The 15576-nt window shown below is 32.8% G+C and overlaps 1 protein-coding gene across 1 annotated transcript in view; it reads right to left on the reverse strand.

The window, feature by feature from the left end:
- ogre (optic ganglion reduced) overlaps nucleotides 1–14994 on the reverse strand; it is a 46297-nt gene extending 31303 nt beyond the window's left edge. The window contains exon 1 of the mRNA XM_089712328.1: nucleotides 14683–14994. The gene's annotated coding sequence lies outside the window, so the exon portion shown is untranslated. The remainder of the gene's footprint in view (nucleotides 1–14682) is intronic.
- Nucleotides 14995–15576: the final 582 nt, after the last annotated feature.

Consider the following 15576-nt stretch of genomic DNA (forward strand, 5'->3'; position numbering starts at 1 on the left):
CTTTCGTCTTTATAATATTAGTGTGATTTTTAATCATCTTTAAATTATAAATGAAGTCAGGTAACATTGTTAAAAATAAAGATAGATAATAATAGAACGTTTTTGTATTAATAATAATGACAACCACCTCCACAATTACATAATTCGGTACATTTGAGCTGGCGTATAAAAGTCTTCAATCTGGAATTGCAAGATTTCACGCACCGACATCTTATCAATTCAAAGCTTCTCTTTTCTTTTTATTTCAGATGGGCAAGGAATATTTTGATTTTTTTAGGTCCCTTAATATATTATACAGCCTGTAAAACTGCCCTTAAGGTGTGTTGTTTAAGGGCAGCTTCTGTGGGAGGCAAATTTTCGATTTGCCTGTCCGTTTTTGTTAAAAATTTGTTTGCGACCCTCATTTACTGTCACAGCGGGGTACAATGTGAAAAACAAACATGTACTTATAATAATTATAAAAAAATATAAGTTCTGGATAAGAGTATCCTTAAAATATTGTGACCGTCCTTAACTACCATGCATTGTAATCACAAACTTTTCAATTTCACTGTCTGTATATTTGCCACTAAAAAGTGCTTCAAATCCTCGTGTGACATTCGGATATGCCTTCCATACCTCAAATGCAGGTGTACCTATAGTTCTTTTAGACCTTCTAGCTTGGAATACATGATATTCTGTACTAGCCATATCTGTCGACTGTTCTTAACATTATTTTGGCTAGTAGCCATTACACTACTATATCGTATGTTCCAAAGCTAGAAGGTCTAAAAAAACTATAGGTACACCTGCATTTGAGGTATGGAAGGCATATCCGAATGTCACACGAGGATTTGAAGCACTTTATAGTGGCATATACAGGGTGTAATCGTTAAGTGTGCACAGGCGATTATTCCGTAACTATTACAGATATCAAAAAACTTTAAACTGATATCGAAAGTACTTAACCTAATGAGTAAAATGGCCATAATAAATTTTAAAAAATAATACGAGAAATATCTAAAAAATTAACTTTAAACCCTCCCATACATTTAGTATGAGATATGAATATCCCATGTACATGGGTTGATCCAAAAGTAATGATAATCAATATTAAACAAGGTCATTACAGTTAAAATAATTATGTATTTCTCTAGATAGTCTTCTAACTAGATAATATACTTCGATATTTTTTTTCCTTAACTTAGAAAAAAAAAACTTTGACTTCATCTACAAAAACCCCTCAAAATCGGCCATCACTTCGCTGTCGTCTTAAAATTTCTTGTATCGACGGTGTTTCTTGTGCCGAGGTAAGAGATAGAATTAACTAGGAGCTAGATCTTACAAACAGGGTGGGTGTTCAAGCATTTTCAATGCCGATTTTTGATCTGGTGCGTTGTCTTGGTGAACCAACATTCAAGACCGAAGTTTGCCATGTCTCTTTTTCTTACTAACCTACCCGCAATCTTTTAATTTGGTCTGTGTAGTAAGAGCCCTGTGTAGTAGTGGCTACCTTCTTAAAATATTCCACATTTCTTCAGCGTCCCAAAAAACTACGGCTTTAATCTATCCCACTAATTTTCACTTTGAAAATCTTCACCGTCACTTTGGAAGCTCGCATCCAGGCCATTGATTGTTTCTTGGTTTCAGCATAAACATGGTGAACCCAGGTAACGCCCATGGTCACAAATCGTGACAAAAAATTATCCTGATCTCATTAAAAATTTAGAAATTCACCCTCTAAATGTCGAATCGTTGTTTCTTCTTTTCGTCGGGAAACATTCTGGCTCGCACTGTTCACATTAAAATTAATGTTAATACTTGGAAACGTGGCCTGTAGATATAATTTTTTTGTGATAACTTAGTGATTACATGAGCAAGCGTAAAACATTTATTTTATATTTTTATGTGCACAGGAAATACCCAATTATCATTACTTTTGGATCAACCTATACATTTAATATGAAAGATTTTAGCTTTTTTTTTTTGTTTTTTTGGTTTTCTGCTTTAATTACTTCGCAAATTTGGAGGGAAGTTCATTTAGAAACTGTAAATAGACCTCCTCATTGTATTGCACAATAAGGACGTCACTTCGAAAATCTACTATGAATACAAAATGTATGGGAAATAAATTGTATGGGAGCGTTTAATGTAACATTTTTGGTTATTTCTCGTTTTATTTTTAAAAATTTATTATGGCCATTTTACTCATTAGGTTAAGTACTTTCGATATCAGTTTAAAGTTTTTTGATATCTGCAATAGTTACGGAATAATCGCTTGTGCACACTTAACGATTACACCCTGTATACAGACAGTGAAATTGAAAAGTTTGTGATTACAATGCATGATAGGTAAGGACGGTGACGATATTTTAAGGATACTCTTATCCAGAACTTATATTTTTTTATAATTATTATAAGTACATGTTTGTTTTTCACATTGTACCCCGCTGTGACAGTAACTGAGGGTCGCAAACAAATTTTTAACAAAAACGGACAGGCAAATCGAAAATTTGCCTCCCACAGAAGCTGCCCTTAAACAACACACCTTAAGGGCAGTTTTACAGGCTGTATAATATATTAAGGGACCTAAAAAAATCAAAATATTCCTTGCCCATCTGAAATAAAAAGAAAAGAGAAGCTTTGAATTGATAAGATGTCGGTGCGTGAAATCTTGCAATTCCAGATTGAAGAGTTTTATACGCCAGCTCAAATGTACCGAATTTTGTAATTGTGGAGGTGGTTGTCATTATTATTAATACAAAAACGTTCTATTATTATCTATCTTTATTTTTAACAATGTTACCTGACTTCATTTATAATTTAAAGATGATTAAAAATCACACTAATATTATAAAGACGAAAGTGTGTGTGTATCAGTTAACCGGGTCCTACCAGACAAGATAACATGGTATAGGACAAATAAGTACGAAACACTCGATGGGCTAGTCAGACTCGCACTTGACTGGTTTTTGTTTTATGTTATTGCTTATTTTTCGGGTCTATTAGCCGTCCCCTACGCTGCGCTGACGAACGTTCCTGTACTTTCTATAATTTATTTCACATTGAAAATGGTAAGATATATGTTACATGTTAATGTTTTTATAATCTGCATGAAATGGCCTTTCAGACAGTATTTTTTTATAAACCAAGTTTGATACAAAAATATAAAAATATACTGGTTTGTTTGGATTTTGCCACTGCCAAAAGTTTATTATTTTAAAGATTGTGACATATTTTGCTACGGAACCCTAAAAAACTGGTATGGAGAATGAATCGGGCATCATCTAGTTACCTGATAACGACACCAAACTCGACTCAAAGGGCCAAATGAATCCGCCAGAATTTTTTTTCCGAGCGCCGGGCGCTCTGTTCTATAACCCCCCCTCCCTCCATTCTGCAGGGGAGTAGACACTGGCTACCAGGCGATTTGGGCTTAGGTGGACGAGTACAACATTCGAACCAAATTTCATTGCTTTACTCAAAAATGTATACCTTTTCCCATAAGAAAACGGACTATGAGGAAAACACACCCTTCAGCCTTATAATAATCGTTACATATTGATAAGTTAATTATACGTATCGATTGTAATTAGCTGAACTTGATAGCCTTGATACATCATTATGTATAACAAACTACATACACTACAAGTTGCATCTCCCGGGCACCAACGACGTCCCAAATTGCCCTATTGTCGTGACACGTCCAATTGACATCGGACAATCAACGTCTGAGGGTCCGATACTATTAAATATGCATTATGTATTATTATTATTTCTGTATTAAGGAGATATGTTAGCCTCTCACATGTGAAAAGAAGCTAGTGTAAAATATATAGATATTTTGTTTCCGCCCGCGGCTTCGCCCGCGTTTTCAAAGGAAAACCCGCAAAGTTCCCGTTCCCGTGGAATTTCCGTAATAAAACCTATCCTATGTGTTAATCCAGGTTACCCTCTATATGTTTGCTAAATTTTATTGTAATTGGTTCAGTTGTATTTGCGTGAAAGAATAACAAACACACACACATCCTCACAAACTTTCGCATTTATAATATTACTAGTAGGAAGTAGGATTATAGTGCTTTTATGTTAGTGGTTCCTTCTTGTTTCATGAAGGAAGTGCTTATACCTACCCAAAAATCACTAACTATCTTGATCACTGATATTTTTTCCACTCTTTGTAAACAGTATTTACTAGAATCTAGGTGGTTCTCGTTTTCAGAGTACCTACCCACAAATTCTATCGAGTTTGCGACGAGACAATGTTATATGAAATGAAACAAAAAACTTAACACCGATATAACCTCAACAAAGTCTACGTGTAAGTAAGTACATAAATATTATGATTTAAAATTCAATCTCAACCTATAAACCAGGCCACATAGATAAAAGATTTCGTGGAATAATGTTTTTTAATAAAACCTATTGAAAAGTGGAACGGGGACTATTTTTACGAATTTATTAGCAAGTTAAGAGTCCATTACGCAATCGCTGTCTTGTAAATCAATTACGCTGACTTTAAAACTGTAGGGAAATTATCTGGTTTCCCTTGTATCTCTTTTAATCCAACAAAATTCTCATTCTCTCTTGATTTGAACAAACTATACGACCTTTTATGGGTTATTTTACCAAAAAAGAGCGTGTGTGCCGAGCACACGTGTTAGAAGTAAAATTTCTTTGGCAAGATTCAAAGATACCAAAATCGTCGACATACTCCATGACGTGACGGTATTGCCATGACGTGACCTCGAAATTTTAGTATCAACGCGCTTTAAGATTATATTTTATTATTTTTAATGGGATATAGTTTTACATAAAGAACATATTAGTTAGCTAGTATCTAATCGTCAACTTATGCCAGACCATCCAATTTTTAGAAGTACTAAATAACTATATAAACAGTACATACAGACAGCATCAGAAAATACTTAACTTTGTGTTTAATCGGTTTCGTCACAAGAGGAAGATTATTTTAAAATTATAATTTTCATTGTAGGTAATTATTCATTATTGCACGCCCAGACGCACTTGATGAAAACCCACAAACTATTTGTTTCAAAAGTAAATTATCCTTTTATTGTAACATGCGGTGTAAAGTGCAAGTCACTGAAAATATGATATGCTATTAACAAACATTTAGAGCAATTCATTTTGTGGTTTTAAACCAGTGCAATACAACTCATTTAGCAATTAAATTATACTTTTGAGGAAACTTTGTTCAAAAACTAACATATTTTAAAACCTGTAAAAATACTTGTAAGTCAAAGTTTTTAGTGTGTGTGAAACAAAACAAAATAATAGAAAATGCATTTATCTTACGAAATCTATATACATATTTTATGCCAAATTTTCTACGACGCATACGAATGGTTACATCGTATGCGTCGTAGAAAATTTTTACTACATACGAAAGTGTACCTATACCCATACAGTGCACTATATGCGAAAAACTCAAGAAAATACAAATATAAACAGAGAGCTTAGGATGTCGTCTCCCACATGAGAGCCAGGCCTAGTACATAAATTTTTCTGTAGTGTAGGTACTGCAAATGCAACTTAACTATCTTAGACACAAGTGAATTCATTTTTATGATGGTTATAAAAATTTGTCATATAAAACCGGCTACTCATCTTCTTGCCGCAGGGGCAATATTCCAATTGGACCCTTAATTGTGACGTGTATAGGCAAGCAGGGGCAATTTAGAGAAGAACTGAAATTGCTCCGACCGCTGACCAATCAAGATTGTTTCAATATTGCCCAAGGGCAAGCAGCATTATTATTTATTACTATAGAAATGCTTAATATAGTCCAAGAACAGAGTGTTTAACATAATATTTTAAATTAGCTTATCGAGTGTTTATAAACTAGAAACGTGTTCCAATAACGCATACAAACAAGAAGACAATCAGCATTCCATTATAATAATGAAAATTAAACAACATTGGAAGAGCCAACTGGGGTCAGTTACGACATATCCAGCAGTTTATAAGGACCTCCTTTTTTTGAAGAACATTAAAAAAAAAAAGTGTGTGCGTGTAACCTTTACGCGCGATTGAAGTAAAACTTCTTTGGCGTTGACGACATATATCACTGAAATGATTAAATATTAACTTAAATAAATAAATATTATATTATAATTTAATTATATTTATTATTCATGTGCTTTACAAAGATTATTTAAATGTTATATTAATATTATTCATTCGAAACAGGTAATTGAATGTCATCATAATTTCTTACGTACGAAATTATAGGTTTGTGGTAACTATAATGTGAAACATAAATTTTACTCTCTAAATTTGCTACTTTTCTTGAAAATACAGCATCTATCGTTGTACCGAAACGCGTTGTTGAATGAAGTCGAGAAGTATTCATAGATAAGTCAAATTTTTCTTCTAAAAAATCAATTAACGGCTGAGATTCCTGAGAGCGAAAATTAACATTAAAATCTCCAGTTAGAATCATCGGTAATTCATGATAATTACTATTTAAAAGTCGAGAACCTTCAATTGTGAAGTGAAGTAATTGCTGATGAATAAATTTTATGATATTTGTCAGGCTAGTATTTGTAGAAATATAAATAACAACGATAATCACAGGTTGGTCATTCGTATTAACACATCGAACCAAGGCGATGTCACCAATTTGTGAAACCTCATCGGAAATTTGTGATAATATAGTTGGTGAAATATTTTGAATTGGTGTTACATTGTTCAGTGTATCTGTAGATGAATGATATACAGCTACTCCACCAGCAGTTGAGTTGGGTCGTTTGTATTGGGTAACGCAATAAAAATTTTCAATAAGAATTTGTTCGTCATTTTTCATCCAAGTTTCGGAAAATAACAGCAATGTGGACCTTTTTAATACTTTATCATTCAGATCAGAAACATGAGCACGTAAACTTTGGCAGTTGAAGGAAAATAGTGTAATGTTACTCTCATTTACAAGGTTATATAATTCTTCCTGTTGTGTTATTAGGCGAGAATTTGAAAGTCTTTCAAATTCACACTGTAAATCAACTATTCCCCCTGGACGCTTTCTTCCATGATAAAATTTGTTGTCATCGGTGTTTGAGACAATGAACAATCCATTTATATCAGTTACTCGTGATAATGCTACATATAACAGCTGCTGACTGTGACTTTTATTGTATTCATAAACGATTTGATCAAAAGTACCACCTTGAGACTTATGTATTGTAAGCGCACAAGCAGATACTAATGGAAAGTGATTTCTCTTTGCAAATATTGTCTTATTTCTATTCATTGGTACAGATGACGATCTTCGTAAAATTGGGACTGCTGTTCTACTAATGTTTAGAGTTTGAATATGATGGGCAGCTTTTTTCCTAATTTTCTCTCCTATCTTACCAGGAAACTCAAGCCATAAGCGTATGATGTTATCACTGTCATCACGTTCAATATACACTAACTTTCCAACACAACCGTTGGCTAAGCCATCAGATACATCAATATTGGTTGTAATAATGTAAAATTTGTTAAGAACTAATATGATTTCATAAGGCGATCCTCCTGTATCAATAACTGACATTTTATGAAATTGTTGGCGTACATATGCTTCTTGTTCAACTGAATGACAACCTATATACATATCTGTTGCTATGGATACTACTTTGTCTTCAGCAATATTTAAAATAGATTGATTATAATCCGCAACATGTTTATTTTTATTTTTAATTTACTTATTTTAAAAGTAATAAATAAACAAGTATATTTAGAGATTTTCAAAAAATTTTGCAATTTAAAATAATGTTTTTAAAACTGTTGAATTTTTCATTCACTTTGCTATTCACAATTGATCCGTTTGAAAATTTGAAAATAAATAATCCTAATTGATTATGATATTTGCCACTAGCTGGCGTATAAGTCAAGAAGCGTGTAGTATATGACATATACTTACAACCAATCAGAATTATTATTTTTAAATGGCGGAAACTACGCAGACTATAGTAAGCGTTACTTCCGTCAGAAAATAAATCTGAGTTACTCCCTAGTCGCGCCTAAAGAAGTTTTACTTCAAAAGTGTGTGCGTGTAACCTTTACGCGCGATTGAAGTAAAACGCACATGTCAATATAACCTTGTTATTGAATATTATAAAATGTCGCAATTGTCAGAAAATTTATTTTTAATTTACTTATTTTAAAAGTAATAAATAAACAAGTATATTTAGAGATTTTCAAAAAATTTTGCAATTTAAAATAATGTTTTTAAAACTGTTGAATTTTTCATTCACTTTGCTATTCACAATTGATCCGTTTGAAAATTTGAAAATAAATAATCCTAATTGATTATGATATTTGCCACTAGCTGGCGTATAAGTCAAGAAGCGTGTAGTATATGACATATACTTACAACCAATCAGAATTATTATTTTTAAATGGCGGAAACTACACAGCGTTACTTCCGTCAGAAAAAAAATCTGAGTTACTCCCTAGTCGCGCCTAAAGAAGTTTTACTTCAAAAGAAATCTACTTGGGTACGATTGTTTCATTTACAAAACTAGAATGTCCACTGTACTAACAACTAGAAGCGAGGATCGAACCTACTGGCTTTGGTTAGTAGTAACTAACCAGCGATTTACCAGGTCAAAATATATCTGTATATCAGCACCTCTGCCGTGTATACACCGCGGTAAACATAGTATCGCTTCCACAAGAGTTGTGCTGACCGAGGCGAGGTAAATAAAGCGACAGGATACGTTTTTTAAAAACACATCCCTCGCAAGGCATCCTCGCACATCTCTGGTGGAAAATCACCATTACATAGGCCATAGCCTCGTAATAGACAAAAAATCATACCATAAAATCAATCTGTCGAGACGTGAACGAAGGAGGAACAACAACTTTCGCATTTAGAATATTAGTAAGGATAACGTTATCCATCACGCAACATGCAAAACTAATTAGTGAATGAATAATAAAAAGCTATTCATAAACTGATACGGTTTTTAATGCGAATGTTACATAATTTATTGACGCGTATATGAATTATTATGGATCATGAATTAAAAAAAATAGCGTGTTACTTAATTTAATTATGAATTTAATATTTTCGCTGTAAATACTAATTTATGAAACTTGATACTACGCGAGGCTTTACGGACTTTATATATGTTATATTTTCGCAACAAGCTTTATTAGCTCAAAAAAATATTCCCCAAAATCTGCTTAGCGACACACAACTGCTTTGCATTCGCATTCAGCACACTTGTTTTGAATGAATGAAATGTGAAACAATTTCAGTGAAATTTGGCACGAAAGTAGATCATACAAACACCAGATAAACTAATTTTCCCGATCCTTAAAGAACAAATAAAGCCAGTAACGTGTAGTATGACGTAGGATAGTCTACTAACCAAAACCGCCTCAAAAACAAGTCTAGTTGAAAATACCAATGTTTGACTTTCGCATCCTCCTGAACTCCATGCATTTACCCAATCGGTATATAATAGCACAAAGGCTCATTAACCAGCCAATCATCACAACCATCAGTAGGCTGCATTTAGCGCTTATAGGTCTACCAGAATCTGATGGCATATTTATATTTAAGAAATAAAAGATTTTCATGTGGCAACTTATTTGACAACTATCAAATTGGTTGTCAAATTATTTGTCTTTTTTGCAGTTGATAAATAATTTTTAGGATTTTGTCTAAAAAATCTTCGAAAATGTCGAAAAAGCCGCTGTGATCACAAGCAAGAGGTGTTGTTTATAATGTGTATAGAAAAATATTTGATGAAGAAGGGTCAAACACATCACAATTTTCAATTTAGAAGATTTTATTGGTAAATTGGACTTACCCGCTTTGATACTTTCAATTAAAAATATTATATTTAGGTAACTATAATATGGTTTGTTGATTGGAATATAATTTTATGAAAACTTATTACAGGAGTTTTCCAATACGGCTATTCGTCAAATCCAAGCTGTCCAAGTCAATTTTATAATGTGTGTATCTGTTAATACTTACGAAAATAAACATAGTTTTATTTTATTTTTATTTTATTTTATAAAAAAATTATAAGCAGTCTAGTTTTCTATCGATATAACATCGATATTTTCACATGGCATAATGATAATGAACATACAAATATAGGTATGTGTAAATAATAATATGTATTACCTGTATAAAAGTAATATGTATATTATACATGTAAGTATGTACCTACATAATATTAAGTGGATATCTCATTATTAAGTACAGTATTGTCCACTTATGTAAAGTGACTAATGATATTGAGAACAAACTAAAAAATAAGCAGTATCAAGATCGTTCAGTCCATTTTCCCTAGGGTTGCACACTCAAAATTTTGATTTCCCTAATTGCCATCAGATTCTGGTTTACCTATACCTACAAATTAAACAAACAAATTCTGCCTACATTACCCCGTCTAAATAGCGGTACTGGTAACCCAGTAAGTTGAACAAGCTATTTTGATATCTATTCCATTGTGATAGATACTACATATTTTATCTGTGCATTATCAAGCAACGATGTTACATTTCTTCTCACGAATAGCGATTGAAGTTTCCTAACGAACTTTTAAGCTTTCTTCTTTGTACACTTCGGTAACTCCTTTATCGTGCAACGGATTTTGAAACAATGTCTACAAAGATGTAGCCTATTTTTACCGACAATTTTTTTTTTATCCTATATATCCTAGCTTCAGAATATGGCTTCACTCACGATAGATTAAAGGTAGATTGCATACTTTGCACGTAATTTCATCCTGATCCGATCTGATCAGTTTTTAAAAGAACAATTTTCATGCCTATTATAGCCAGATACATATCTGGCTGCTTCTGAGTCTCCTGCTCAGGAATATAAAAAGATTATTAGATCTTTCTCGTTAAAGATATAGATTCGTATAGCAGTTTATACCTATAATAAGTATATATTCTTTTATAAATTATTTTTATAGTTAAAACTTGTAAAAACGCAGACAGATCTGATTCGTTTAGACTTTAGGTCAAGGCAAGCTGCAGTCGAGTTATAAGCAAAATATACGATACATAGTATCTTATATATAAAATTCTCGTGTCACAATGTTAGTCTGCATACTCCTCCGAAACGGGTGGACCGATTTTCATGAAATTTTCTGTGCATATCGGGTAAGTCTGAGAATCGGCCAACATCTATTTTTCATATGTACCACGGGCGAAGCCGGGGCGGACCGCTAGTATTATTATAAGTGTTGGTTAAGAAGTTAAGCGAATTCTCGATATCAACGATACAACAGATAGATGATAAAGTTGAATACAGTGCAATGAATTTCCGCTTGAAACAGCATCGATTATTTTAGGACCTTTTTTATCCATAGTCCATTTATCGAGGCAGGCTATATTATCCTACATTATGGTACATTTAATTTCAATAGCATTTTCTAAATCACTCATTCTACTACACATGACACTACTTAGTCTATAAAGTGAATTCTTAGAACTAGCACTACCAACAGAACCAAATCAACGTAAAGAAACTACTTAATAAATATAAAGTTTCCCTTTATTTTTATAGAGGGGAAATCTTCCAAAGATACCCACGGCCCCCGGAGAAGGAGCCGTGGGTTATGTCGGATTCTTACCGACTAAAATCCCACTGTGTTCCGTCGAGCCGCTTTAATGATGTGGCCGCGGGTATTGGTTAGTATTCTTCCGCGACAGCTCATCTCCAGGCCAGGCGCAAGCCAAGAACAGGAAAGGTGGTTTGCCTGCTCTTCCCTCCCGTTGGCGGCATGAGCGGAACACGTCTTAAGCCGCCTCATCGCACCGGACGATGGATAAATGGATTACATTCCCCGTTCCACCGCCCGGCGCCCTTCGTCAAAATATAAAGTTACCCTACTATATGCAAGTTATTTGGACCAAATGTGAATCGGAAACAGAAATTCGAGACGGATTATAGCCTGGAGAGTCGGACTGGTAATTCGAGCGGTCTCCTCAACTTGGTCGCCTTGGCCTACACACTTGTAAGTGTGTCAATCACGAGGATATCATTATTCATTAAAACTAGAGAATGCAGGCGACATTTCTGCAGTTTTTTTAATCTACCTTCAAAATAAAAGCACATTTTATTTAGGTAGCTATAAAATACAATTATTGATACGTAGGCTTTTTCGATTCCTGTTTACTATAATATCTAATTCTAATGGAGATAGAATGTCGTAGAAACATTTCTCTTTACATTAGACGTAAATAATAATAATATCAACCTATCTAAGTAAGTAAAAGTCCATTATTTTGGTAGATTTGATACTATAAAGAGGTCATTGTTACTTTTTTATCTCGCAAACATCTTGAACATGTGTGGAATTTTGTCAACGTGCGTAAATCTCTAGACAATTTTGCATGAAGTTTTGAACGAAAAACCTAACGATTTGCGAAATCTTGCGCTTGTGGCCTTTAATTATTTCCCACATGAATTGCTGCACGTAATACCTAATCAGATAATGTTGTAAAACATCCGATATAAAAAAGATTTTTTATCCCTCTAATCATTCTGCGATTAGTATACAATTACAAAACAGACGAACATACCCAAAAAACTAATTGTACCATCGCAAATACCTTCCACATCTTACGAGATGAGATAGACTAGATGCCTTCCGGCGAACCACCACTATAACCTGACCTATCCAGCCTCCGTACCCTAATGATTGTACTGACTACAGTGGGTTCTAGTTAAACTGGATTGTCTAGGAGCAATAAATCATAACCTCCTACCATTAGTGGTGATTAAAGCAGGACGGACCAAATTACACGCGGAGGGCCAAAATGCTGCGGTCAGGGACCCCGTGATGTGCGCGCGTGCTCACGAAATAGTTTCGGGAATAAATATTATAAAGATAGATGTTGTACGAATTGGAAAGACTGATAGATTTCGAATGAAACCTGCTATTCTATTTTAGACGTATGTAGGTAGATTTTTATACTGATGGATTTTCAATGAAACCTGAATGTAATTGTACTAATTTACTAGTCGAAAAAGTTATACTATGTAGGTATATTTTGAATGAAGCATGATGTATTTAAACAAAAAATATGTTAGAGCCATTTAAGTTATGTATCAAAGTCTGTAGTTTTTCCACTGTTCCTGTGTGTGAATCCCCGTGTCTCCTATGTTGCAAAGCTGTTCATGCGGAACTTAAATTTTATTATTTACTTACTTACTTACTGTACCTTGTACCTTTTAGTTTAATAGTACATGTATTCAATAACTTTTTTACAATATGAGCTTCAGTTTTAGAGATAGGTAGTTCTATTATTGTTATTTTTTTCTGGCTACTTGTGTGAAGGGCACATCCCCACTTATATTATTATCATTTATTTGATGCAATATAACCAAGAAGTGAGAGCCTACATGAAATATCAGGTTTTATTATAAATAAGTCAAATTACTAGTATATAAATAGCGAGCAGTGCAGAGAATAAGTAAGTAGATATTCTAATGTATATAAAGCCGCTCAGATTATTTATCTTAGCAAAGGTAGAAAGTATGATATATTATATAGTTAGATATAAGTTACATATTATGTAAAATGAAATTGTAATATTGACATGATTTTATAAGACCAACTATGGAGTTTCTTGCCGGTTCTTCTCCGTAGAAACTGCTTTCCGAATCTGTGGTAAATGTTAAAAATATGTATTGACGATTTGAACGTACTTCTAAAAGAAGTCTATTTGAATAAATAAATGTTTGAGTTTGAGTACTTTCTGCCAATCATCCCTGCGACTTTCAAGTAAGATGTATTTCTGTTTGAATATTGTATTTTATGACATCCTAGTACTTGTGTTGGCTTAATAGTTTTTAATATGCAATGCAAGACAGTTTAAATAAATTAAATGTTGTTGTTGTTGTATGTTACCAAAAAATAAAATATTGTACCTGGTCTTTTCATAATACAAATAATAATAATTCAAAGAAACATAACCATTTATTATCTTTAACTCAATCCCATAACTATTGCATTAGTTAAACGAGTATTCAGATGAGTGCAGTTAATTATGTTGAATATAATTATTATTTAAAAGTATATGTACATATAATACAATTACATAATGACCCAGACAGATTAATTATATACTTGAAGAGATATCAATTATTAATATTGTTTAAAACTGCTGAGATGATATAGACACATTTTAGCATGCTTCTAGATTATGGTTCTGAACATTGTATAGATTATGGATTAGTCTTTATCAAAGAAATTTAGTCACAGACTGAAGATACATTTAAATAGGCATTGTTTGATTGAATACTAAGATTATATGAGTTCAGAGTTAATTAGTAAAGGTACTTAGGATCTTTCATCAATTTTATGAATAAAACCACTGTTTAAACTTTTCAAATATACTTATTTGCTATTAAGACCATTAATTATATGTTTAATTAAATACAAACATATTATTTCCTGCACAATATGAGGTGCACTCGATCTTTGCCTTACATTCATGCATAGAGATATAAAACAGGATTCATGTATGAAAATCACTTAGTAATTACGTGACTGTTACTAGTAAATACGTTTACATTCATTTTACAAGATTTATACTTGAAATATAATCTGATGCAACTTGACGCACGATTAAATTATTACCTACTTACACCCAAATTAAGACATAAAAGTGACCCAATTGTAAAATAAATAATTAATTAAAAACAGTTGCATTGCTTACCAAACAAAGTTGAAGCCTGTGTTGATATTTTCCATGGAAATTGTCCAGTGCTAATGTTTACTTCCCACTATGTTTAAAAAGTCGTGATTAAATTCTCATTTCATTATTCTTAAACATTATTTCTCTTTTTTCTTGTCCCGTTTAGTTGAAATAATACGTTAAAAATACGCCAAAACAACACTCAAAACAAATTATTACAAAATTCAGCTACACGGCCGATCCGCGCACTTCACAATTTATTTTGCTTAGCTACAGACTATAAAATATAAACTGACAAGATAGAGTCATAATTAATGCAACAGACTACATAGAGTACTCTGTACACAGACTCTGTACTATTGAGTAAACGAGATATCAATATGTTAGTCGCGTATAATGAAAAGGGACGCACTGAACTGTCACTCGAAAGCGCGCTAAGACCAGTTCCTTCAGTGTTGCTATCACAAATAAAATAAAGTTTCTGTTTACGAATATTCATTATTGTATAAAAAGTATGTAAATATATTAAAGATACAAATCGTAAAAGAAGAAATCTGTTTTAAATAATTTATTTGAAATTACGCTTATCTAAGTTTCATGTAAAAGATTTATTTTTGTTATATATAAGGCATACCAACGCCCGCCGCCGTACTAAATCGCGATCAAAAAATCTGCGAACAATTACATCTATGTTTGATGAAATAATAGTTTCTGTTAGCGAAAAGTGGCGATTCTAGAGTTAAAAACAAATTACAACAATTACTATTGCTTCATCACTGTAAACTTGGAATCGTTTATCTAACGATAACAATTATTTTTATTTAACTCAAGACAGTGAGTCATTAGAAGTCAAATAAAAAATATCTGTATCAGTTAAACACGGAACTTTTGTTTTAGATGTCTCCAATTTTAGAG

The sequence above is a fragment of the Colias philodice genome, chromosome 3 (assembly GCF_061535455.1).
Source record: "Colias philodice isolate Cphi_HAF_F1 chromosome 3, ilColPhil1 Martin Lab GWU primary, whole genome shotgun sequence".
Taxonomy (NCBI): domain Eukaryota; kingdom Metazoa; phylum Arthropoda; class Insecta; order Lepidoptera; family Pieridae; genus Colias; species Colias philodice.